Source organism: Sus scrofa, chromosome 1 (assembly GCF_000003025.6).
Source record: "Sus scrofa isolate TJ Tabasco breed Duroc chromosome 1, Sscrofa11.1, whole genome shotgun sequence".
Classification (NCBI taxonomy): domain Eukaryota; kingdom Metazoa; phylum Chordata; class Mammalia; order Artiodactyla; family Suidae; genus Sus; species Sus scrofa.
The window spans coordinates 160,731,792-160,756,136 of NC_010443.5; the positions used below are offsets into that span (position 1 = coordinate 160,731,792).

The 24,345-nt window shown below is 35.1% G+C and overlaps 1 protein-coding gene across 2 annotated transcripts in view; it reads right to left on the minus strand.

Moving 5' to 3' along the window:
* Positions 1–24,345, minus strand: part of LOC110261667 (glutamate decarboxylase 1-like) — a 229,650-nt gene that overhangs the window by 102,745 nt on the left and 102,560 nt on the right. For both annotated transcript variants that reach the window (XM_021099842.1, XM_021099848.1), the window contains one exon: positions 17,574–17,624. The gene's annotated coding sequence lies outside the window, so the exon portion shown is untranslated. The remainder of the gene's footprint in view (positions 1–17,573; positions 17,625–24,345) is intronic.

The window sequence follows — 24,345 nt, forward strand, 5'->3', positions numbered from 1 at the left end:
ATAAAACAGATATTGTTTGAAGAATAATATGGACACAAAATTTTCTCACCCCACTTCATTAAAAGGAATTTCAGTACTTCTTTTTTTTTTAATAATCATTTTAATTCCAAGGAGAAATAATGAAATCTTGGATATATTTCAATGAAATCACCAAACTATATTAACCAAGCAGCCTAATTTGATTATAACAATTCATTGTCTGGGAAAAATAATTCCATAATAAAGGAAATGTCTCAATGCATTGAAGAAGATACCACATTTGAAAAAGTAAACAAGGTTTTTGTTTATTTACAGTGCTGAGACCGAAAGAATAAAATAGAAAGATTATACTTGAACATCATTTTTGTTTTTCTTACTCTCATGGACCTCAGAGATGCCCCAAGAGAGATGAGGGTAACTGGTCGGCATGGCAATGTACTTTGGAGGATTACTAGAGCTCCAAAAAGGGTCTAAATGAAAGATGCTACTATAGCTGAAGCAACAGCTTAAGTACAGGACACAGGTGAGGACAACTCCAGGAGACTTCAAATAGTATGTGAGCAGCATTCTACTTGCCATTAGCAAATATGGAAAGAACTCATGAAAATTGTGTCATTACTCTTAATGTCATCTCCCCAACTGTACCCATGGTAAGTTTTAGAAAAACCTGTACTACCTAAAAAAGCAAAACATAAGTCTGTAACATTGATTCTAAAGTATATTTTTTGCTCATAGTCCTGAGTGAGTGCCTGTACGTGTGTGTGTTTTAGGGGTGGAAAGGGTGTTCACTCGGGGACAAGTTTCGCCGTCATCAACTGGTTCATTCTAAAGCCACTGTGGTCATCTCTGTCTACTGAATAGAAAGGGAACAAGCATAGACCATCTTTCTTGGGAGGGCTTTTGGGAAAAGAAAATAATTTCTACACATATTTCATTAGAACTTAGTCACCTTCCCCGCACCTAAATACAAATATATCCTAGTTATGTTGCCAGAAGAAAAAAAAAAAAAAAAAAAGGAGGAAATGGGTTTTGATTAACACTTAGCAGATTCTGTCCTAAATTTATCCTGGTTTTCCCCCCACTTAATTTATCACACTCTTTTGCAAGTTTTACTTGAGCAAATCAGATTCAATAGCTTCACAATACCCTACCCTACGAACATACAATACTGTACTGAGTTATTTTCTCAATTAACACTCAATCAAGTTTAGGTATGTTACAGATCACACTGCTATGAACACTTTTATACGTAAATTATGATTTATCATAAACTCACTTCCTCAGACAAAATGTACAAAAGAGGAAAACAAAGTCTAAGAACACCTTAATGTGTCTTGGTAATCTCACAAATTGCTTTCCAGAAAGATTGGACCAATTTACATTTCCATGAAAAGAGCATGAGGGGGCTTCTGGTTTTAATCAATACCAGCAATATGCCATTTCAATAAGTAAAATGATCATCAAAAATACTGGTTAAAAGTATATTTCATTGATTATTAGAGTAGTTAAATATGTTTTCATTTTGCATTTCTTTTTTGCATGTATCTTTTCTTATGTCCTATGTATTATTTATTAGATTTTGAATAAGAAAATTTTATATGTGTCATCTATATGTTAAGACTGTAAACCTCCTTAATTTTATGCTGTATTTGTATCAAAAAATTTCAACCAGGTATTTTTGGCTTCTCAATTTTATGAACTTTCTACTTGGTAAATGTGATGGTTAATTATATGAGTTAAACTGACTGGCAAAGTTGTGCCCAGATTAAACTTTATTTCTAGGTGTGTCTATGAATATGTTTATGGATGAGACCAGCATTTGAACTGATGCCCTTCCTCCTGTGAGTGCTGCTGAAATCCTGGGGAAAAAAAAAAAAAAAAAGGCACTGGAAGGAGGAATTCAGCTTTTTTTCCTGTCTCTTTTTATGATGCGGTGCTGTAAAATACCGTCATATTTGCTATTTATTGGTATAGTGTAGTTTTTCCACTTTCATTTGAATAAAAGCATAGCACCAAATGAACAAAAAAAGTCTGATTTCTTCTCTTGCCCTTGGCCTGGGTTTATGCTATCAGCTCCCTTGGTTCTCAGGACTTTGGACTTGAACTGAATTATACCACTGTCTTTTCTGGATTTTCAGATGGCAGATGACAGATCATGGGACCTCATAACCTCCATAATCAATGCATGAGTCTATGAGTCTATTTATTATTATTTTATGTATATATGTAATTTTAATACATTATTTATATATACTATTATATATTATTTATATAGTATATTTATATGTGTGTGTGTGTGTATATATACACATTTATATACAAAGATACACAGAAATTCCCAGGTGGCTCACAACATAACTACACATGTATATACAAGATACACACATCCTCTTGTTTCTGTTTATCTGGAAATCACTAACTAATACAATGAAACATATAAACATAAATACATTAAGTGCAATGGAAGAAATCATAAAAAATGATCTAGGAAATAGCATCCTACTGCAAAATAAGATTAAAAAATCATTTCTCAGAAGATTTTTTCTTTTTTTTTTTGTAACATTTAACTATTCAATCCATCTTGAACTTATTTTGAAATAGGGTGTGAACAAAGAAAAACAACAGAAAAAATTAAACACTTCCCTCGTAGCTCTATTGTCAATTTTCTCAACACACTTAATTGTATGATCATTGAATCATCCATGGAATGATTGACTAATCGTTAAATCATCATTTTGTTTATTTTCTCATAGATTAGATTAAATTGATGCATTCATGTGATAATTGAAGTTGTGCTTATGACCAGCACTATCATTTTATTGTCAGCATTTAATGCTTCACAAGAAGAACATAGAGCCTCATGTATCATTTGCCACTAAATTTAAAGAGCTGTACATTCTGTCTCAAAACTTTATATATGGAATCATCATAACTAAGAAAGTCCCCAGGTAGGAGGTTAAAATGAAGTGTCTGGAATAAATTGGATACACACTACAGCGGAAGAAAAAGAAAATGTCCCTGCTTTTTTCCCTAAAAGACCATTTTCTAATATAAATGATTTTCAATATATGCAAGCAGAGAAACCTGGCTACAGGGCCAACATAACACACTAAATCCATTTTATGAGAGCTATGAGGATGAGTTGAACATGAATCCCTTCTCAACCTTTCACTGGAAACTACTCCAATTTGTAGATTAAATGCAAGATCAGAACTCTTCTATAAAACTATGTATACAGAAATAATTTCAATGAATCTGAAAAACTGTCACAGCACCTCAAAGACTTTTCATTGGTTAATAATACCTTTTATATGTACAACAAGGAAATCTAAACTTTGAATCTTATCAACACTAAAATAAGATACTAGAATTATATAAAATATTCATTTGTGGCCTTAAAAGAAGAAGAAAGGTTGATTCTGGTTAGGAATGTAAAATAAACAAGAAAACATCTCACACTAGCTATGAATTGTTATAATCTTTTTGAAGGATTCTTTGTCCATTCCTGTTACAACCCATAGACATATCCAACAATCTAGTAACTCTGTTCCTAGATAAATAAATACCCTACTGAAGTGTGCCTAAAAGATGTGGACAAGAATGTTGATAGAAGAATTATTCATATCAGCCCCAAACTGGATAAACTGTGGGATATTCTTTGGAATACTATAGAGCAATGAAAGTCAACTAACTATTCTAGAAACAATAATAATAATAATAAAGTTCACAAACAAAATGATGAATAACATCCATAAGAATACATACTATATTCCTCTATGTATATATAATTTTTAAATTGCCAAAACTAATCCAGGGTATTTGAAGTCAAGATGATGGGTACCTTATGAAGGAGCTGCTGATATGGGAAGGAGGCGAGTAGGGAGACGTACAAAACCACACAAAATAACTGTATTAAGAAATGTATGTGATCACAATTTTATTTCAGCACCTAGCATCCCCTAGAGGCTGGGTAGGATTTTTAGATGTCTGGACAAATGACACATAGGCACTCATGCATATGAAATTGTTCATTATTCACATAACAAACAACAAAATGATTCCCCAGGGAGGGCTCATCTTCTATCAGGAGTGAAACAAGAGCAAAGGAAAATGGTGGCTTGTGTGCTTGTGGTGGTTATTGGGTGGAGATAGAATAGGGTACCTACCAGAAACTAGACTGGTTTGAAATTCCCACCAGGGTCAAGGGAAGGAAGGTGCTGGGCTGTTTTATCACATTGTACCCAGAGATCTTGCAGAGGACACAGGGACAGTAGGGATTGCAAGTGATCAGAAATCAAACATCAAAAATACAGACTCGGGAGTTCCTGTCATGCCTCGGCGGTTAACAAACCTGACTAGCATCCATGAGGATGCAGGTTTGACCCCTGGCCTCGCTCAGTGGGTTAAGGATCCGGCATTGACCTGAGCTGTGGTGTAGGTCGCAGATGCGGCTTGGATCCCACGTTGCTATGGCTGTGGTGTAGGCTGGCAGCTACAGAGTCAATCAGACCCCTAGCCTGGGACCCTCCATATGCCGCAGGTGTGGCCCTAAAAAGACGAAAGACAAAAAAAAAAAAAAAAAAAAATACAGTCTCTTAGGAGTTCCCATTATGGCTCAGTAGGTTACAAAATTGACTAGTATCCATTAGGATGCAGGTTTGATCCCTGGCCTTGCTCAGTAGGTCAATGATCTGGTGTTGCCATGAGCTGTGGTGAAGGTTGTAAACAGGGCTTGGATTCCATTTTGCAGTGGACAGCAGCTGCACCTCCAATTCAGCACCTAGCTTGGGGACTTGCATATGCTACAGGTGCAGCCCTAAAAAAAAAAAAAAAAAAATACAGTCCCTTTGGAGTTCCTTTGTGGCTCAGCAGGTTACCATTGCTGTGGCACAGGTTTGATCCCTGGCCCTGGAACTTCCACATGTCACAGCATGACCCCCCTCCCCTGCCAAAAAAAAATACAGTTTCTTTATCTCTTTATTACAATTGTGCGTTTATATAAAAGTATGTCTGTAAAATTATATAAAATAGTTAAAATAAATTTTAAGGTGCCAAAGCAATCCCGAGAAACAAAAACCAAACAAGAGGCATAACTCTCCCAGACTTCAGGCAATATTACAAAGCCACAGTCATCAAGATAGTGTGGTACTGGCACCAAAACAGACACACCCATTAACGGAACAGAATAGAGAACTCCAAAATAAACCCAGATACCTACGGTCAATTAATCTTCGACAGAGGAGGCAAGAGTATAAAATGAGAAAGAAAACAGTCTTTTCAGCAAGAGGTGCTGGGAAAACTAGACAGCTGCATGTAAATCAATGAAACTGAAACACACCTTCACACCATGCACAAAAATAAACTCAAAATGGCTGAAAGACTTAAACATAAGACAAGACACCATCAAACTCCTAGAAAAGAACATAGGCGAAACATTCTCTGACATTAACCTTATGCATGTTTTCTCAGGTCAATATCCCAAGCAATAGAAATAAAAACAAAAATAAACCAATGGGACCTAATCAAACTGACAAGCTTTTGAACAGCAAAGGAAACCATAAAAAAAAAAAAAGACAACTTATGGAATGGGAGAAAATAGTTTCAAATGATGCAACTGACAAGGGCTTAATCTCTAAAATATACAAACAACTAACACAATTCAACAGAAAAAAGCCAACAACCCAACTGAAAAATGGGAAAAAGACCTGAATAGACATTTCTCCAACATCACTGATTATTAGAGAAATGCACATCAAAACTACTATGAGGTGCCACCTCACACCTGTCAGAAAGGCCATCATTAATAAGTCCACATAAAACAAATGCTGGAAAGGGTGTGGAGAAAAGGGAACCCTCCTGCACTGCTGGTGGGAATGTAAATTGGTACAACCACTATGGAAAACAGTATGGAGGTACCTCAGAAAACTTAATATACAACCACCATATGACCCAGCAATTCCACTCCTGGGTATATATATATCCAGACAAAACTTACCTTGAAAAAGATACATGCACCTGGATGTTCACGGCAGCTCTATTCACAATACCCAAGATATGGCAACAACCTAAATGTCCATCAACAGATTATTGGATTAAGAAGAAGTGGTGTACATATATACAATGGAATACTACTCAGCCATAAAAAGGAACAAAATAATGCTATTTGCAGCAACATGGATGGAACTAGAGACTCTCATACTGAGTGAAGTAAGTCAGAAGGAGAAGACAAATACCATATGATATCACGTATCCGGAATCTAATATATAGCACAAATAAACCTTTCCACAGAAAAGAAAGTCATGGACATGGAAAACAGACTTGTGGTTGCCAAGGAGGAATTGGAGGAAGTGGGATAGACTGGGAATTGGGGGTTAATAGATGCAAACTATTGCCTTTGGAACAGACAAGCAATGAGATCTTGCTGCATAGCACTGGGAACTATATCTAGTCACTTATGATGGAGCATAATAATGTGAAAAAAAAGAATGTATACATGTATGTGTGACTGAGTCACCTTAGCTGTATAGTAGAAAATTGACAGAACACTGTAAGCTAGCTATAATGGAAAAAATAAAAATCATTTAGAAAAATAAATAAAAATACATTTTAAAAGTATTCAGATTAAAGGAGAAAAAATTAATTTTAGTTGAAAAAAATGCCTTCCCACTTTACATACAAATTATGTTTGGCTCACTGATAAATAAATCATAGGAATCTCACAAAATAAATTGTGACATGCATATCAAATGCTTATGCCAAGCAAGTAAAAATTATGTTAACTTTTATGTATATGTTCAGTCCTAACAGCAAGTTCTGTAGTTGCACAGCTATTTTCCTTTTTTCATAAGCTATTCAGTGAGCATCAATATTTTAGGTAACCAAACAATCTTCTATTACTTATTTTATTGTTACATGGTGTGTGAATTATGGCTTGAGCAAGATAGCAAGGTTTGATCAAGACAGAGGACAAAAGGTTTAGCAAAAGGCAATGTTTCCTAAAATTAATTATTGACCAGTCTTTGCCCAAATCTTCCTTAGAACAGTATTTCTCCTGCTAAAGCAAAAAAGCTGTTGAAGCTTTTTTGTTGTTTCCCAAAACTGTGAAATAATCCATTTCCTCTAAACATGACAAAGAACAACTGCACCTTTTTCTCCTCTCTTATTTCAAAATAACCTTTTAGAGAATGACTGACTTAACACTCCTGTCACCTCCATTTTTTTTCTCTGTTACAAACATTTTTTAGGAATTGACATAGGAGAGTCCCCAAGTCCAGAAATACAGCGTAAATTTATAAATGTAGATGACCTGTATCTCCTTCTATCTTTATATTTTCTATCTGGGGCTACCAAATATTGCATGGAACATCCTTTTGCTAAAAATTGTTTGTAGTTTATCTGAAATTCAAATTCAACAATTTGTCCTTTTTTTTTTTTTTTTTTTTTGGTTTTTGCTTTTGTTTTTGTCTTTTTTCTAGTGCTGCACCCGTGGCATATGGAGGTTCCCAGGCTAGGAATCTAATCGGAGCAGTAGCCACCAGCCTACACCACAGTCACAGCAACACCAGATCCGAGCTGTCTGCAGCGTAACCACAGCTCAGGGCAATGCCAGATCCTTAACCCATTGAGCAAGGCCAGGGATCGAACCCACAACCTCATGGTTCCTAGTCGGATTTGTGAACCACTGAGCCAGAACGGGAACTCCTATCCTATATTTTTATTTGAAAAATCTAGCAACCCAACTTCTAACTGAGAGGGTTCCTCTCTTCACGTGGATTCATCTTTCTTCTCCAGGTATGACTTCTTACAATTCAGCCAGTTTTCTACCTGTCTAGTAGGTATTTTTCTTGGGTATCAGATAGTGATCTCAGGTTGAACATTTTTGAAGCTGAACTTTCTTCACCATACTTCTTACAAAGTAAAACTACTGCCCCCACTCACTGCACCCAAAAACACCAGATTCCATATTTGTTCATTCCCTGAGGATTTGTTGAGTTAGTAAAATAGACAAATACTTTGTCCCTGTAGTTTTGCCCTTTTTTCAAGAGATTCTATAATCTAGACCGATCGTGGGTCTCCAAATAGATTCCACATGGATTGAGGTTATTTCACTTTCTTGCCCCTAAATGTTCCATCCTTATTCTTGCCTCTGCTTTTCTTCCCTTTGATCTCTACAAATCCCTATTCTTATTCCTGTGCTCAACTCAGATTAAAATCAGAAGAGAGAATTCATACATTTTTATTACTAACTCATCCAGAATTAGGGCTCATCTTTCAGAAAGGCTGTATCCAAGGGCTCAGAAATTATTACCAAAGCCCCTATCTCTCCTTGTCTTCCAGACACAACCAAACTTCTTAAAGGTATAGTCTTTCTGCCTATGTATCATCATTCCCAACCAGGCCACAGCAATTAGCTCCCACCCTCATTACACTATTCTTGCTGGAGTCCCCAGGGTCACTTTGCAAGCACAACACAATAGACATGGCGATCCTCATCTCACTTGATTTCTCCAATGCCTCGGACTTTTTGCCACCTCTTGCATCCTACCTCTCACCATGCCATCTCTTCCTGGTCTTTCCTCTACCTCTCTATCCAATCCACAGTTTTGCCTACTTACCCACCACATTTAGCAAAATTAACCTGGTTTTCCACAAGGTTTTATCTTTGCCTCCAAGCCCTTCCCACATTTCAAAGACATTCTCATCTAGATACAGGCCTTTCTACTTACCTAGATTTTTGAATATTCAAGTTTTTGTCTCTTCTAAACCTCAATCTTTTTTTTTTTTTTTTTTTTTTTTTTTTGTCTTTTTTAGGTCCAAACTTGTGGTATATGGAAGTTCCCTGGCTAGGAGTAGAATCAGAGCTGCAGCTGCCAGCCTACACCACAGCCACAGCAACACCAGATCCGAGCCGTGTCTGTGACCCATACCACAGCTCACAGCAATGCCAGATCCTTAACCCACTGACCGAGGCCAGGGATCAAACCTGCGTCCTCATGGATATTAGTCAGTTTCATTTCTGCTGAGCCACAACAGGAACTCCTGAATCTCAGTCTTATATTCAGGATTTTCCACCAGTATTTTAACTCAGCCAAACCGACCCTGTTATCATCCAACTTCCACACTAAATTTGCCCTCTTGGGTTTTGTTTTTATTTATGGTTGTTGACATGCCCCTCCACTCAGTTGCCTAAATCAAAAAATCTCGGAGTCATTCTAGAGCCTCCTTATGTTTCAGTTGTCTTGTGCAATCCTTTTCATTCTAGCATCTGAATCCCTTCCTTAATAGCAAAATACCCCTCACTTGCTGCTCTCCTCTGACCACCCTAGTTGAAACATATGATTTGAGGATTAGAATATCTCATTATACTTCTGAGCAGATACACAGTTTCAGGACTTATATATTCCACTATCTACTCTGTAGCTACAGTGACCTTTCTAAAAACATCTTGTTTAAATGTTTCAATGTCTTACTTATGAAATAAAGTTCAAACTCTTTATTATGGTACATGAAGCTCCTCAGAGCCTACTAGCTTTATATTTCCAGGGTTTATTATTTATTCATTTTACATTGACTTATTTTCCACTCAAAACATCTCCAGACCCCTGCACACTGATATATTTCACACATCTTTCAACATTCCACTAAACCATCAATTTTTCTTTTAATCATTTCCTGACTTCCTCTACCCCCTTTCAGCAGATGATTTCTATTGTGATTTTATTGCACCTAATCCATACCTCACAAGTTATTTTTGAATTGTGCCTGTTTACTTTTCCCATTTTTTTCTTTCCCATTGAACTGTGCCCCCATGAGCCAAGATTATGTATTCTTTATATCTCCAGAATATGTCATAGGTTTGGGCACATAACTACCCTTACAGTGAACTATCAGCCACTCAATCATTTGATAACTATTTACTGAAGTCACAGTGTGTTCCAGACACTGTGACAAGCAGTGAAAATATAGCAGTTAAGAAAGCAGAAAAATCGCTGTTCTTATGGACCTTACATTCTGATGAGTCCAAAGGAATTATATACCTCAACACTCAGATATTGAGTTATTACTAAGCCAAGACATATAGCTGTAATATTTAATGCTTGTTTTAAAATTAATTGATCGGATTTTCTTAAAACTACCACCTAAGTGATATCACAAGTTTCTCATTAAAACAACAGTTTAAATATACAAAATAAGTGATAAGATCTGGTCCCCAAAGTCAATATTTAAAAACCATTGTTTCTATTTCATTTCAGTGATAAGATTTTTTGGGAAAATTAAATAAAATCAGGAGAAACCACATAAATAACTTTTTCCCCTTGAGCTGTTAATGTTTTGTGGTTGAAAAATTCTGAATTTCTAGCTGTCCTATGAAATACACTATTGCCTTTTCAGTTCTGGGACAGTGTATCCTGAGAATAATACAAACTACAAAGCCTCCAGAAGTCAGTGACTAGAATACTAAAGAAGTTCTTATTCGTGTCAAATAGAAATGACAAAGAAATAGGGAGGATTAGCCTACAGAAATTGATGAATGTGATGTTAATGATAACCAAAGCTCACACCTATAGAATATTTTCTGGGTACCAGGTACTGTCTAAAGCCCTGAACTTATATTAACTCATTTAACCTTCTCCCTTAACTGATGGTACTTGGCTAGCAAGTGACAGAGCTAGGATTCTAACAGAGTTCCCTTAATCCTGCACTAGCCTGTTCCAATGTATTAGGCTGCAGTTAACCTAATGACAGCTGTTGTTTACTGTTGCATAGAAAAAGAATTGAGTCCTTTAAAATCTTGACATGAATGTGTTAAACTGTTGTGGAGACAGTGAGCTGAGATAGTGATCAAATGTGTGCATACTCTCAACCTGTGATACCATGAGTCTTACAAAAGGAAAATTCATGGATTGAAGCCCTCATCACCAATGTTGGAAACAGGGCTTTTAGCAAGTAATCAAGGTTTGATGAAGTCATAAGAGTAGGGTCCTAATTCAATAGGATTGGTGGCCTTATAGCACAGGGAACTATATCTAGTCACTTGTGATCGAACATGATGGAGGATAATGTGAAAAAAAAAGAATACACACACACATGTGACTGGGTCACTTTGCTGTACAGTAGAAAATTGACAGAACACTGTAAACAACTATAATGGAAAAAATAAAAATCATTAAAAAATGAAAATAAATAAATAAAATTAAAAAAAAAAAAAAAAGAAGAGGACCAGAGAAAGATCACTCTCTTTCTCTCCATATATATTCTCCAAGGAAAGGCCATCTGACAACCCAGCAGGAAAGTGGCCATCTGCAAGCCTGGAAAAGAGCTCTCCCAGAACAAAACAGCTTGACACTCTGAGGTTATACTTCCAGCCTCCAGAACTGTGGAAAAAATTAATTTCTGATGTTTAAACCACCCAGTGTATGGTATTTTGTTATGGTAGCCTGAGCTAAGACACATGCATTAGGAAAATATTTAACAAATCCCTAAGTGCTTTAATTTGTACTTGAGGTAGGAAGATGCAAATCTTAAGAAAATGGTACAAATGCCAAAATATAAGATATAAAATAAAAGACTATAAAGGAAAATAACAGTAATTGCCCTTTCTGGTACAAGAAAATAAATGGAAAATTGGTTAAAAAAAAAAATTTGTGCTCAAAGCCGAGTAGCATGAATAAACTTGAATTATATTAGAGGACAGTAAAGTACCACATATATTTTTCAAACAACATTTGTAGGTTGGGAAAAGAGTATAAAAATTGCCTGCACAGTGTTACCATGACATACTTCTTCAGAAACTATGTTTTCAGTTGCTAATCCAAATAGGAAAAAATAAATTGGGCCCATACCAAGCGACATCTTATTCAAGTCACCTTTTCTATTTACCTCAAATTGGATTTTTCAATGGTGGCCTACAAAGGAGAAAGTGAAGTAAAAGGAGCTAGGATTCCAGTATTTGAATGCTAAGTCATATTAGCATATTCTGATATTGTTGGTTCAAATAAGTTGATGAATAAGGAGCTAATTAGGCTACATTTTATTGAAGCAACTCTTTCCCTTGTTCTAGTTAAATGATTCTTGAAATATCAATATTTTCAGGAAATTTTCTTCAATTTTCTTTTTTCATTCAAGTCCAGACTTATAGATCCCTAAATGCACAACATGTGGTCCCTCAAAAGTATGTTTACTCTTAAACTTGTACATAATCTTGTACATAAATGTGTACATACTATGTACAAACCTGGTAAGAAAATGCAATAGCCATTTTTGTTAGACAAAAAGCAGAATAACACTATGCTCGAACGGCAACATTGCTTTATTTAAGCATTTAAGATTCTAGTTTCTAATAATTCATTTTTAAATGCCTGCCTCCCACAAACTTCAAAATAAGAGATCAGTTAAGTGCTTATCTTTGTTGTCCCTAATAGCAGTGCAAAGACATCAAATAGACATTTTAAAAATGTTGGAAGAATGGCTAAATAAAAAAGAAAGAGTAATGATCTAGAACATTCTTAAGAGATTGAAATAGTGAGCTAAGTTTAATATATGAACTTGAATGGTAGTAAATATAAGCCTGAAGAATATAAAAACTTTAACTGTTGTGTACAGAAACTATAGATGAGCAGAATCACATGCTGTGGTTTTATCTCTACATGAAAAAAAATAGAGACATTATTGCCAAAATTACTTATGAATCTTTAATGTACATTTCTAGACTTAGTCTATTGTGAAGTAGTGCCATATCAGAGTGCCTAAGATAAGTAAAGGATTCTAAACCATATTAGAATTCATCTCAAGAAGGCTAAAGAGCTCAGGAGATGAGATTTTTCCCAAGAGGAAAAAAAAGGCTAACAGTGAATATAACTATTTTCTATATTTGAAGTACAATTATATAGGAAAAGGATTATATTAATAATGTGTGGCACAAGAAATAGAACTAGAACCAATTGCTAAAAATTGCATGAAGATTTTGGCTTGATATAATACTTTCCAACAGCCAAAGCTGTCCTTAAAAAATATTTCTTAACCAGAACATCACTGTTCATTGACTATCAAGGTGACTATGGAAGTACATATAATCACCAATGACATCAAATAAAAGATTAATTCAATTTTTAAAAATCTTCTACAGAATAAATTCCCAGGAGGTGTATGAGGGGATGAATTACTACGTGCCCGTTAATATGACTTGCACTGAATTATTTTTGTATTCTGCATCAAGAGGAAATTTTCAAAGGTAAAATCATGACTTTCATGTAACTATAAAACATATATTAAAGACTTTGTTGACTCATTATTAATGAGGGAATAAGACAGATGCTAAAATCAATTCAAAGGAGAATCCAAAGAACAGACACAGGTATAATATAGATCAGGAGTAAAGGAAGTGAATTTATAAATGACCTCAAAATCGGCTTCTTCCACAAGGGAAGGAAGTATACTGAAACTCCATCAGACAGAATCAATATGCATGTTTATAAATGAGAATTGTTTGTACTGCTATCACTTATCCACAACTTAGAGTTCTAAAATTGCATGAAGTTGACAAAAGGTTCAGATCCCCCATAGAATTGGATTCAGATAACCCAGAAGACTATGCTCTATATAATGCAGTTCTCTAGACTAGAGACACTAAGTAATAGTTTTTATTCCAAATTTCCTTGCTCTTGTAAGTCCTAAAACTATGCCACACAGTCAAAAGTGAAGAAACATTCAGATAATTTATTTCTCTGTATACCTGTCACATTGCCACATGAAACAAAATCTTAATACCCTTTGTTGATATTTCATGATGGCAAACTTTTAAGGATATGGTATTTTTGTAAAAAAAGAAATTAATGCTCTAAAAAATGAAGTCTATTTAAAAAAAATTGTAAACAACTTGAATATCTGAATTCTATTTCCTTACAATTCAACTATTTTCATAGATTTAATAATAAAGAAGCTTGATATGTATTGGGAATTTTCTTCCCTCTGACTTTTCATCTAAAAGATTATTCTCTTACTATTTTTATTTTTTCCCATCACAAACATTTCATTTGGCAGTTCTAACTATAGCAATTTACCATTTTTCCGGTAAAATATAAAATGGCATACTCAATTTATTAAATTTTTATAAATTTATTAAAATATGACTATAAATAAGACATTTTATAGAGCTGAAATGTGGTTTACCTTTTATTAACTCATCAATTAATAAGTATAACGACGGAGATAGCAATATGAAACAAATATTGAGATTTAAAAAAATTTTTAAACCTAAAGCTTTGCATCACAAATATTCATGTTAACTACCTACATTTATAGGATTCAGTATATAATTGAGAAACTACCCATTTCATTTTCCCATTGAGAGCAAATGGAAAAGTACATTGGCTTAAATGTGGAAAGAACCAGTCTTAGAGACCAAATACCACATAAAATGTCACACAAATGGCAAAGTCTGGTTCAGAAATGCCTTCTGACTTGCCATAGCTTTAAGACAGACCTTCTGAAGATAAGTGAGAGGGAACCCCATGCTACCTTAAAGGTACTAACATATGTTAAGAAAAGCAACCACTCATAGAATGATTTGTGATTGGAAACGGACCATCACATAGCATAGTCAGGTCATTCAAGACAGCTGTTTTGCTGTCTGTACAAACCCTGCCCCTATTCAACCAGCTTGGCAGTCACCTACACCCTCCCTCTTAATCATAGAGCCTAACCAGTACAACCTACATGTTTGCCTCCCAGCTTCAGGAAGCGATTATTCTAATCTTCAGGTCAGAATGGCTCCCCTACACAGTTTATCAAAGGGAAGCCCTCTGCCCTTTGAAGATACTTAGCCCTGGGGTATAACAGGGACTGCCCCTCTGCTAGTTTCCCTGGTAACTGATAAGCCAGTCTGCCTTCAATTCACCCTATAACTGGTAATCTTATTCCCCTGAGAGTGAAGATTGCTGCTGCCTTGTCCTGCCTGCTTTCTGCCCTTCACATTGGGGGTGTTGCTTTAGGACCACTTTGCTTCAGACATGTAAGACTTCTCATCCACTAAACCACTGATGCCTTTGATGCTGACCCTGGGCTCTTTCTTCCATCTCAAGGCAGGGCGAGTATAGAACCAGTAGGTCTGCAGGGTGCAGCCCAACACACATACATTATAGTTGAGCCTCACAATAACCTCCTAAGTAGTTTAGTCTTCTCAATTTGCAGATGAGGAAAAGGCTTAGATAAATTGTGCCTTGCCCAAAGTCATAGAATTTTTAATGATGAGGCCATGAATAACACAATCCCTTAAGTCATTTTTGTCATAGTCTAGTGAGGATGTACTGCTCAAAACAAAAAAGAATTTATTCACAAATTTATCAATTTTTTGTTAACAAAGAATCATTAGGGGAAATACTTAAAATGATCTTAACTAATGAAATCCAAAGAGCTATATGAGTTGGTCAGGAAACTTAATAAGTAATAGATAACACCGGTAATTCAAACCCTAGTACTATAGATAGATGCTTTCTAAAAAGCAATGATAAAAATAAGCTATGTGTTTTTAACGATGGCATTATATTAAGTAGTTATTAATTTCAGTTTTTTTATGATCTAATGTCACGAGACATGTTTCTACAATATTTTCTTAGCTTCTATGCTGAAAACTCCATTTTGTTCTACTTTACTTTACCCAATCTTCCTGCTTGAAAAACAGTCACAGTGCTGGTAAATGACTTAAACTTAAGAAAAAAAGACCTAAAGGCATAAGTTATTCATAGGGTCAGCTGAATGAGGACATAAGGCGTTGGTCTAGGCACCTAGGCACGCCAGACCTGTGCAGATTGGCACATGTTTGCACAAGCATGATATGTCCTCTAAAGAATAAGAGAAAGAGGAACCTCATGTCCCCAAGTGGTTTATGAGAGGTCCTTAGCAGAATATGCATTAGCAAGGAGAACCAAGGTGCAAACCTAGGCACAAGGGGTTGCTTCAGATAGGCATGCCATTAGTGGAAGCACAGTGAGGATTCTCTGGAATGCTATGCATAGATAGCTAAGGCCAAACTTCCTCAAATGCTAATGATCGTTAAATGCCTAAAGGTCAGAGTAAAAGCTTAACCATCTACCAGCTATGTGACTTTCAAAATAATAAAAGAACATAAAATAATAATAAAAAAAACCCTATATCCTCGACCTATAGCCCCCTCCTCACTTGACATAATCCTAAAGAGCACAATAAAAGCAGTGTGGTTTCTTGAGGCAGTGCTCTTGGCCCCTGAGACCTTGAGTCCCCCGGTTCCCACATTTACCTAAAATAAATATCTCTGTGTCTTGTTTTATGTTAACTTTTTTCCTTAAGTTTCACGGCAGTTCTTCAGCCCCAACCTGCTAAGCTGGTCTCGGCAATCTAACATTTTGATTGTCTCATTCATTTATATTTATAATGCATATTGGGGTCAGGGTAATCTATATATATATCCTCTAATATAAGATCAAAAGGCAGAAAATGAATGGTTGAGTTTTTCAGCTCTATATTTTTGTTTCTCTTATAAACCAGTGCTTTCATCAGATAGTTAAGCAAGTAACATTCCTAACTATGTCTTTGGTGGTTATAAAGTAGATTTAATTTCAATTTGCAATAAATTATTTTATTTTATTTTATTTTATTTTCCCAATGCAATAAATTCTTAGACTGTGCTTTTCCAGCTAAATTATTTTTGTCCTCTTCATAACACAGTGGAAATATGAATTCCTTTGTGCAATGAAGATCTATGAGATTCTTAGAAAAAAACATTATTAGGCTATAATTTTATTGACTTAAAACTAGTATTTGGAAAACAAACCCCAGAGAATGTCCTTTATGTCATTTTTCTGACCAAAGAACAGCCTGATATGCAGACCAAAATAAGATAAAAGCATACTCTGACCAGTTAAAGAATCTTTTCCTTAAAGGTCTTCAGTAAAAAAAAAAAAAAAAAAAAAAAAAAAAAAAATACACCTTTCAAATTTAATAGAGATGTTCCTTTTTCAGTGATTTCACAATCCATTTCTAATCTTCCTTCCAATTCATCATCTGTCAATAAATATGTGAAGAATTACAAGATCATGGGTCAGGACATTGACTTATTTATTTAAATTATATTGCATTTCCAGGACACGATCAAGTATTGAAACCTCAAACTACTTGATCAAGAGAACATTATGTTTCTACTGATAGAACAGTTGTTCCAGATTTGATACAAATCCACAAACCCAGATACACTTTTACTATGTCAAATATGCCTGGTAAAGGAAATTCAATAACAAAATAAATGCCCAATAATCTAAGACCAAGTGGAACATTTCCTGCTTCTTTGGAACTTGAACCAAACACTGGGGACAGAAAAGGGTCAAGTATTCACTTTCTAAACAGAGTTTCAGACAAGTGGGAGCCACACAACCTTTCCAGATCTTACTAACAGGTTAACTGCTTTCCTTCACTCAACTGTCACCTGCCATTCCCAAGCTATATGAATGAAGACATGATGAAGGAGAGAAATAGAATCCCTGAAATGAGAAAAAAAGACTCCCAAAATTGGGGGAGTTTGCAGGTAGACAAAATGATGAGCTGTAAATGACTATGGACTTACCAATCAGAAGGTTACTCAACAAAGAAGGAGGGTCCACATCAAAAGGTTGGCCTGAAAAAAAAAAAAGAAAAGAAAAGAAAGTTGGCCTGATCTGCCACTAAGAGGGACTCAGTCACTGCTGGCTTGAGCTTCAAACATCCTTCCTGCTCAGGAGAGGGGATTAGGATACCAGCAGTCAGTGTCAGTGTAGTGTCAGCCAAATAAGGCTTAAAAGAGAGCTATTTTTGTCCCATTAACACAGCATGACAACTGAATAAGTGCATGAGAGAATTTAGAGCCCAAACTAGAGAGGTTAGAAGGTAGAGGACCCTGAAAAGAATAGGTAGCCTTTGAATAGGATTGAATTCTTTAGTGAAAATAACTAATGAATCCCTGGTTTGTTTTCATTTATACACAACTTCTCAATTTTGTCAATAATGAGGGGACATGAGAGCTTATGATATAAAAATAAATTTACATAAATAGTTATACAAATATAGACACACACAAATATCTGAGCTTCTGCTTGAAATTCACACATTTCATTAGCATTTTATATATAAATGAGATACAGAAAACAAAAAAAGCAAAAAACAAAAAATGTTGGCTCTGTGACAATAGCAGTATATTCATGGTAGTTTTTTTTTTTTTTTCAAGCCTGTCACTAGTAATAAAATACACATTTTAAGGAAATACAATTTTAACAAAACCAGAGTTCAGTTCTTAAATTCTGCCAAGTACCTCATGCATTACATTTGTACAGTAGCTAAATCAATAATATATCTTTATTACTACTCAGCCATAAAAAAGAACAAAAGAATGCTATTTGCAGCAACATGGATGGAACTAGAGACTCTCATACTGAGTGAAGTAAGTCAGAAGGAGAAGACAAATACTGTATGATATCACTTACCTCTGGAATCTAATACACAACACAAATGAACCTTTCCACAGACAGAAGAGAAAATCATGGACATGGAGAACAGACTTGTGGTTGCCAAGGAAAAGGTGGAGGGAGTAGGATGGACTGGGAATTGGGGGTTAGTAGATGCAAAATAAGCAATGAGATCCTGCTGTATAGCACAGGGAACTATATCTAGTCACTTATGATGGAGCATGATAATGTGAAAAAAAAAGAATGTTTACATGTATGTGTGACTGGGTCATCTTGCTGTACAGTAGAAATTGACAGAACACTGTAAATCAGCTATAATGGAAAAAATAAAAACCATTTTTATAAAATTTTTTAAAAGATATCTTTATTAATCTTCAATATTATTTTACATTGACTCAAAACTAGTAGTTTGTACTACCAGGAAACAATAAGAAATTTAGAAGTTTCCAACAGCCCAGGAATGGCTATTCCTTCATTACAATCAATCACTGATTTGCTTATAAATTCTCTCCAAATTTTCCCATATTGATTTGCATGCCTTTGGAATTTAAAATAAAGAGAAACAGTGAATTCTGGGTAGCACTGATTCACACTATCCACTAGAATATTATTTGTTTTGGTTTTACTGCATCCTCAGCACCTACTATAGCCCTGGTTAAATTAAAAATTAAGTATTTGACTATTAACAGATAGTCCAGTGCCAAATGCTAGGAGGTACTATTATAAGCTGATTTGTGTTCCCCCCCACAAATGCACACTTTTTTTTTTTTTTTCTGCCATTTCTTGGGCCGCTCCCGCGGCATATGGAGGTTCCCAGGCTAGGGTCTAATCAGAGCTCTAGCTGCCAGCCTATGCCAGAGCCACAGCAACGCAGGATCCGAGCCGCGTCTGCAACCTACACCACAGCTCACGGCAATGCCGAATCGTTAACCCACTGAGAAAGGGCAGGGATCGTACCCGCAACCTCATGGTTCCTAGTCAGATTCATTAACTACTGCGCCACAACGGGAACTCCCCCAAATACACATTTTTGAAGTCCTAATTCCAATACCTTTGAATGTGACTGTATTTGAACACAGGACTTTTAAATAAGTAATTAAGTTAAAACAAAGTCATTAGGATGGGCCTTAATTCAACATGACTAGTGTCCTTACAAGAAGAAGAAAACTGTGTAAGACACTTACAGAAGGAAAAACAGGTAAAGACACAGGAAGAGGATGACTATCTAACAAGTCAAGGAAAGAGGCCTCAGAAACAAACAGTCCTATAGACACATTGAATTTGGCCTTGCAGCCTGCAAAATTGTGAGAAAATAAATGTCTGCTGTTTGAGTTTCCCAGTCTATAGTACTTTTTTAGGGCAGCCTTAGCAAACTACAACAAGGTACTTAATGAACTTTTTGACTGATAGAATAAATAAATGCATAGACTTTCAGAAAAAAATTAATTTTTAATAATTGTTAAATTTCGTCATGCAATAATAATCAAGCTCTGATGATGAAACTTGGTGTGGTCCCCCTAATGGCTAGTTAAAATGGTTTCACGCCTTCCTTGGTACTAAAATATCTTTTTGAAAATGTGCCGAACACTGTAGACCCAATAGAATCTAGCAATGATCATATATATGGAGTGTTATTTGTTCATTTTAGTTGCCTGCTTCTGTACCAGTGATTATTAGATCCTTAATAGAGGTCAAGGCTTTACTATGGAAAATAATAAATCAAACCAGGACTGTGAGACTATTCAACTACTTACACTCCTGAGAACCATCAAATATGTTGTGACCAAGTTTTATTTTCATAGAAAATTCAGTCCTTCCAATTATACATAAATAAAAATTTATGGAGTGATAGAGGAATGAAAGGCTTAGGACAATCGAGGTACAATAGAAAGATGATTAAGACATTCATGCATGTTTGTTGTTGCTAAAAAAATCCTTCAATTATTTTATAGCCAATGAGTATGCAGAGGTTAAAAGATTAATGACTATATAAACATTCAATATACCCTTTATTTTGAAAGAAGGAAAACTTGTTTAATATTATAATCTTGTATATGGAAACTTCCCCATTTGAAAAGCTCTGAATAACCACAACAACCTAGTTACAGAGTGGTATATTTCTAAAGTTCTAAACTTTAAAGTTAAATGAGTCAGATAGCCTATAGCAATAGAATTCACATTGAATGGCATTGTTTACTGGAAATGTGTGAGGGGCAACTGATGCCAAAGAATATTATTTAATTGCCAGAGACCTAAAATCTGTTATTAATCTTGTTAGAGGTTCTTGAGTCTAGTGTTAGAATCATCTTGTTTATACAACATCCCACTGATTAAACCAGACAGAAAATCTATAAATAGAGTAATGTACTTGCTTTAGAAGATTGTAAGTTTATCACATTTGTAAAGGATAATTAAATTTGAAGCACTAATCTAAAAACAAAAAAGTTAAGATGTCTTTTGTTCAATACTGGAGGGGCTGTTAAAAAATCAAAGGAGAGTAAGGCAAACAATGAATAAAACCAATGTATTTTCCCCTCATACAGTTTAATAAAAGTTTTCTATAAAGAGTCCAAATGCCCAACATTTATTATATGTTAAAATCTAAAACAACTCATTGAAATGCTTTTGCATAAGAACTCCATACACAGTTGACTATCATCGACTTGTTCAGAAATACTTAGTTTTTTCTCAGTCCATTAACTAATAATTATATCAACATGCAAAATGATGGTGCATATAATGACAGAAAAGTTAATGCATCAAGGTGGGAAATGCAAATATTAAATAGATATGTCGAATAAAAGAATGAAAAACCTGGTTTTAAAAGAAATTACCATTTAAGATCACTTTTGAGTTTTCAAGCTGACATGAAATTTTGAAATCTAATTCAAATAACATAGATGATGCAACATCGTCTAGGCATATCCTGTTTTGCATCTCAGGAAATTTAGAGCATAAATCACCATGGTATTGACCTGTTGTACACTGACTTGGGAAACTTTTTGGCTGCCCTAATGTCTTCAAAATAAGTTGCAATAATTTGTTCACATATCATGCTATCCTTGACCCAGTCAATATTCTGGCAGCTAAATGAATACATGATCACCTGTTTTTATCATCTCCATACTAGTTCTCTCAATTTATAAAATCTATAGGATTAAATCACCACACTATCAGCTCTCAAATCTGTATCACAGACTTCACCTCTATATAGACACAGAATTAACTAGCTTATGTACCTCTCTACCTGTTAAGAATGACACATAGACACATCAAACTTAACATGTCCAAATCTGAATTAATCATCTCTTCTCAAATTGGCTGCTACACTTGTAGGGTGATGGAACCTCCAATCATCCTGTAGACCAAGAGAGAAACATGGATTCCTCCCTGACTCCTTCCTCCTCACACTTTTCACATCTAAGAAATCATCATATTGCAAATTATATGAATAATTACATGTCATTTTCTCTCTAATCCTATTATCTAGTTCTGTTTACCTACCAACAACCTGACCTTAAATCATATCTATGTGAATAGAGTTCACATCTTCAGGTAATTATTCTTTATCTGTATAAGAATATCTTGAAAGAAAGGAATATAACTTATTTACTTAACTTCCTCCTGAAGCTGTTAACACAATGCCTAGCTTATCATAGACAGGAGATAGTGAATGAGTCAATGAATGAATGAATCAATGGCTTAAGAAGACTCAGATAGTTGCAGTAGATGATATCATGTAACCTTCCCTTAATTTCTTATAATAGACTTAGTTTTTTCTCTAAATTTTATGAATATTTGCCTAAATTCACCCATTCAAGCCTGCCTAGACCTAACCCAAAACACCAGAAGATACTGTATTATGTAATAAATTTCAACCAGATGAAAATTATTAGAATAATTGGTAAGCTAAATACTTTCTGGTAAATTGTGCTGACTCATCATTCTAATTAATTTCAGAGTCTCATTTTTTTATTTATCCATTTTGAGAGGAAGCAAATACTTTTGATCTGTATTTGGTTCTTCATTTAAATTTTTATTTTAGTCCTTCCTTTTAAAGATTGCAAACACTGATTGAAAAAACATCATAAATATTGTTATTGAAAATTCACAAAAATAAATAGGTATAAAATAAAAATAATTGATGTTTCAAATGATTTTTTTTTCCTTAATGTTTGTAGCATTTCTGCTTCCAGTGTTACAGTTTGAAGCTGAACTAAAATTTTGGGACACTGTGTCTCTGGAAGACCTCTTCGGCTGAAAAATTACTATTGCTTTTTCAGTGATCAAGTCAGTCTCAGGGCTATACCTACATTGAACAGAAAGATGTCTGTTAAAAATCTATTAAAAATGTTTCAAGGTGGTTAACCTGGGTAGGTGTGGAAAGCAAATCTACTCCATATCCGAAATATTTCAAGTAGATTTGCAGCAGGTTCCCTCAGAATCCACTGCTGCCCACATATCTTGGGCCCTAGTTCATCTTTGCAGATGATTACCAGCCGTATTTTCTATCTTCCACAACAAATAACATACCAACAAAAGACAACCTAATTGAGTCTAGAAAGAAAACACTCCTTCTATAAGAAACTTCTTGTTATATACATTTTAAGCTAAAGAACATATCCTCTTAAAAATTTAATAGCTATTTGGAAAGTGTTTTAGAAGGTACTAACCTGAACTAACTGGCCAAAGGGTATGGCTTACTGAAGTTAAAGAAGATACTGAATATTTCATTAGCACCACAATTTTTTAAGTTATCATTTTGATTAAGTTTTGTTTACTATATTACAGCTATTTTTAAGACAGACTGATTTTTGCAGACTTATTTCACCTCTTAATAAGTTGGCACTTAAAAGGTTTACATTATCTTGCCACACTTTGGCTCTTTCTTCTAAAAAGAATTCAAGAGTGTAAAGGTCAACAGGAATCTTAGTTGTAATCCATTTTGTAGGTATAGACATTTATTTAATAGCATGAAACCAAACTCCCTAAGAAAGAGAAATGGCTGATGGCACAAGGTAAATGATCTAGCCCCCAGGATCATAATTTGCTGAGATTTAACCTGACTTGAGTTTCTTGCACTTGGGTTATTATTGAAACTTCAAAGTAGACTACCAGAGTTAGGCTGCTTATTATTTAAACAATAGCTCAAAGAGAGGCAAATCTCCCTTTCCTTGGCTCTTTGACAAGCTGTGCAACTACTGAAAGAGGGCAGAGCAGAGACTGTGACCAGGATGTCTCTCCTGGGCATCATCCACAGTGCATCACCTACAACCATCTCTTTACATGAGGTTGTCCAGGCCGCCAAACTTAAGAGCATGGAAACCTACATTGTATCACTCTGCCCTGGGCCCATCTAACTGGACCTGGAGATGGCACCTGACACGTGATGATGAGCTACTCCATGTGCTGGCCTATGGCATGCTGTGGCATCCAGTATAATATCCATAATATTCTTTATGGATATATTCTTATAACTTCACTGTAACATGATATTTCTGCTTCTCTTCTTTACAATATTAGACAAACTAAGGTAAACAGAAGTTAGTTATTTTGCAATCTCTTAAAGTCATTGAACAGCCAAGATCCTGATGGATAATACTATACAAAACTATCAACTTTATATCATCAGATATAATCAAAAGCAGGGAAAGGACACAAATACCTTCAGAGGCACACTATATGAGAAAAAACAAATTTGTAGAATCAGAAATGGAGGAATGCTCTTTTATGGCAATATTTATTTATTATGATTTTACTTAAGTAGAAGTTCAACTATAATATCCAAACAGATTATTGATTAACAGAAAAGTTGGAACAGGAAATGGCAGAAGTGCCTTTCAATTTACAAGCACTTAGGAGACAGGATTAAGATGGTGGAATAGGACTGGAGCTTAA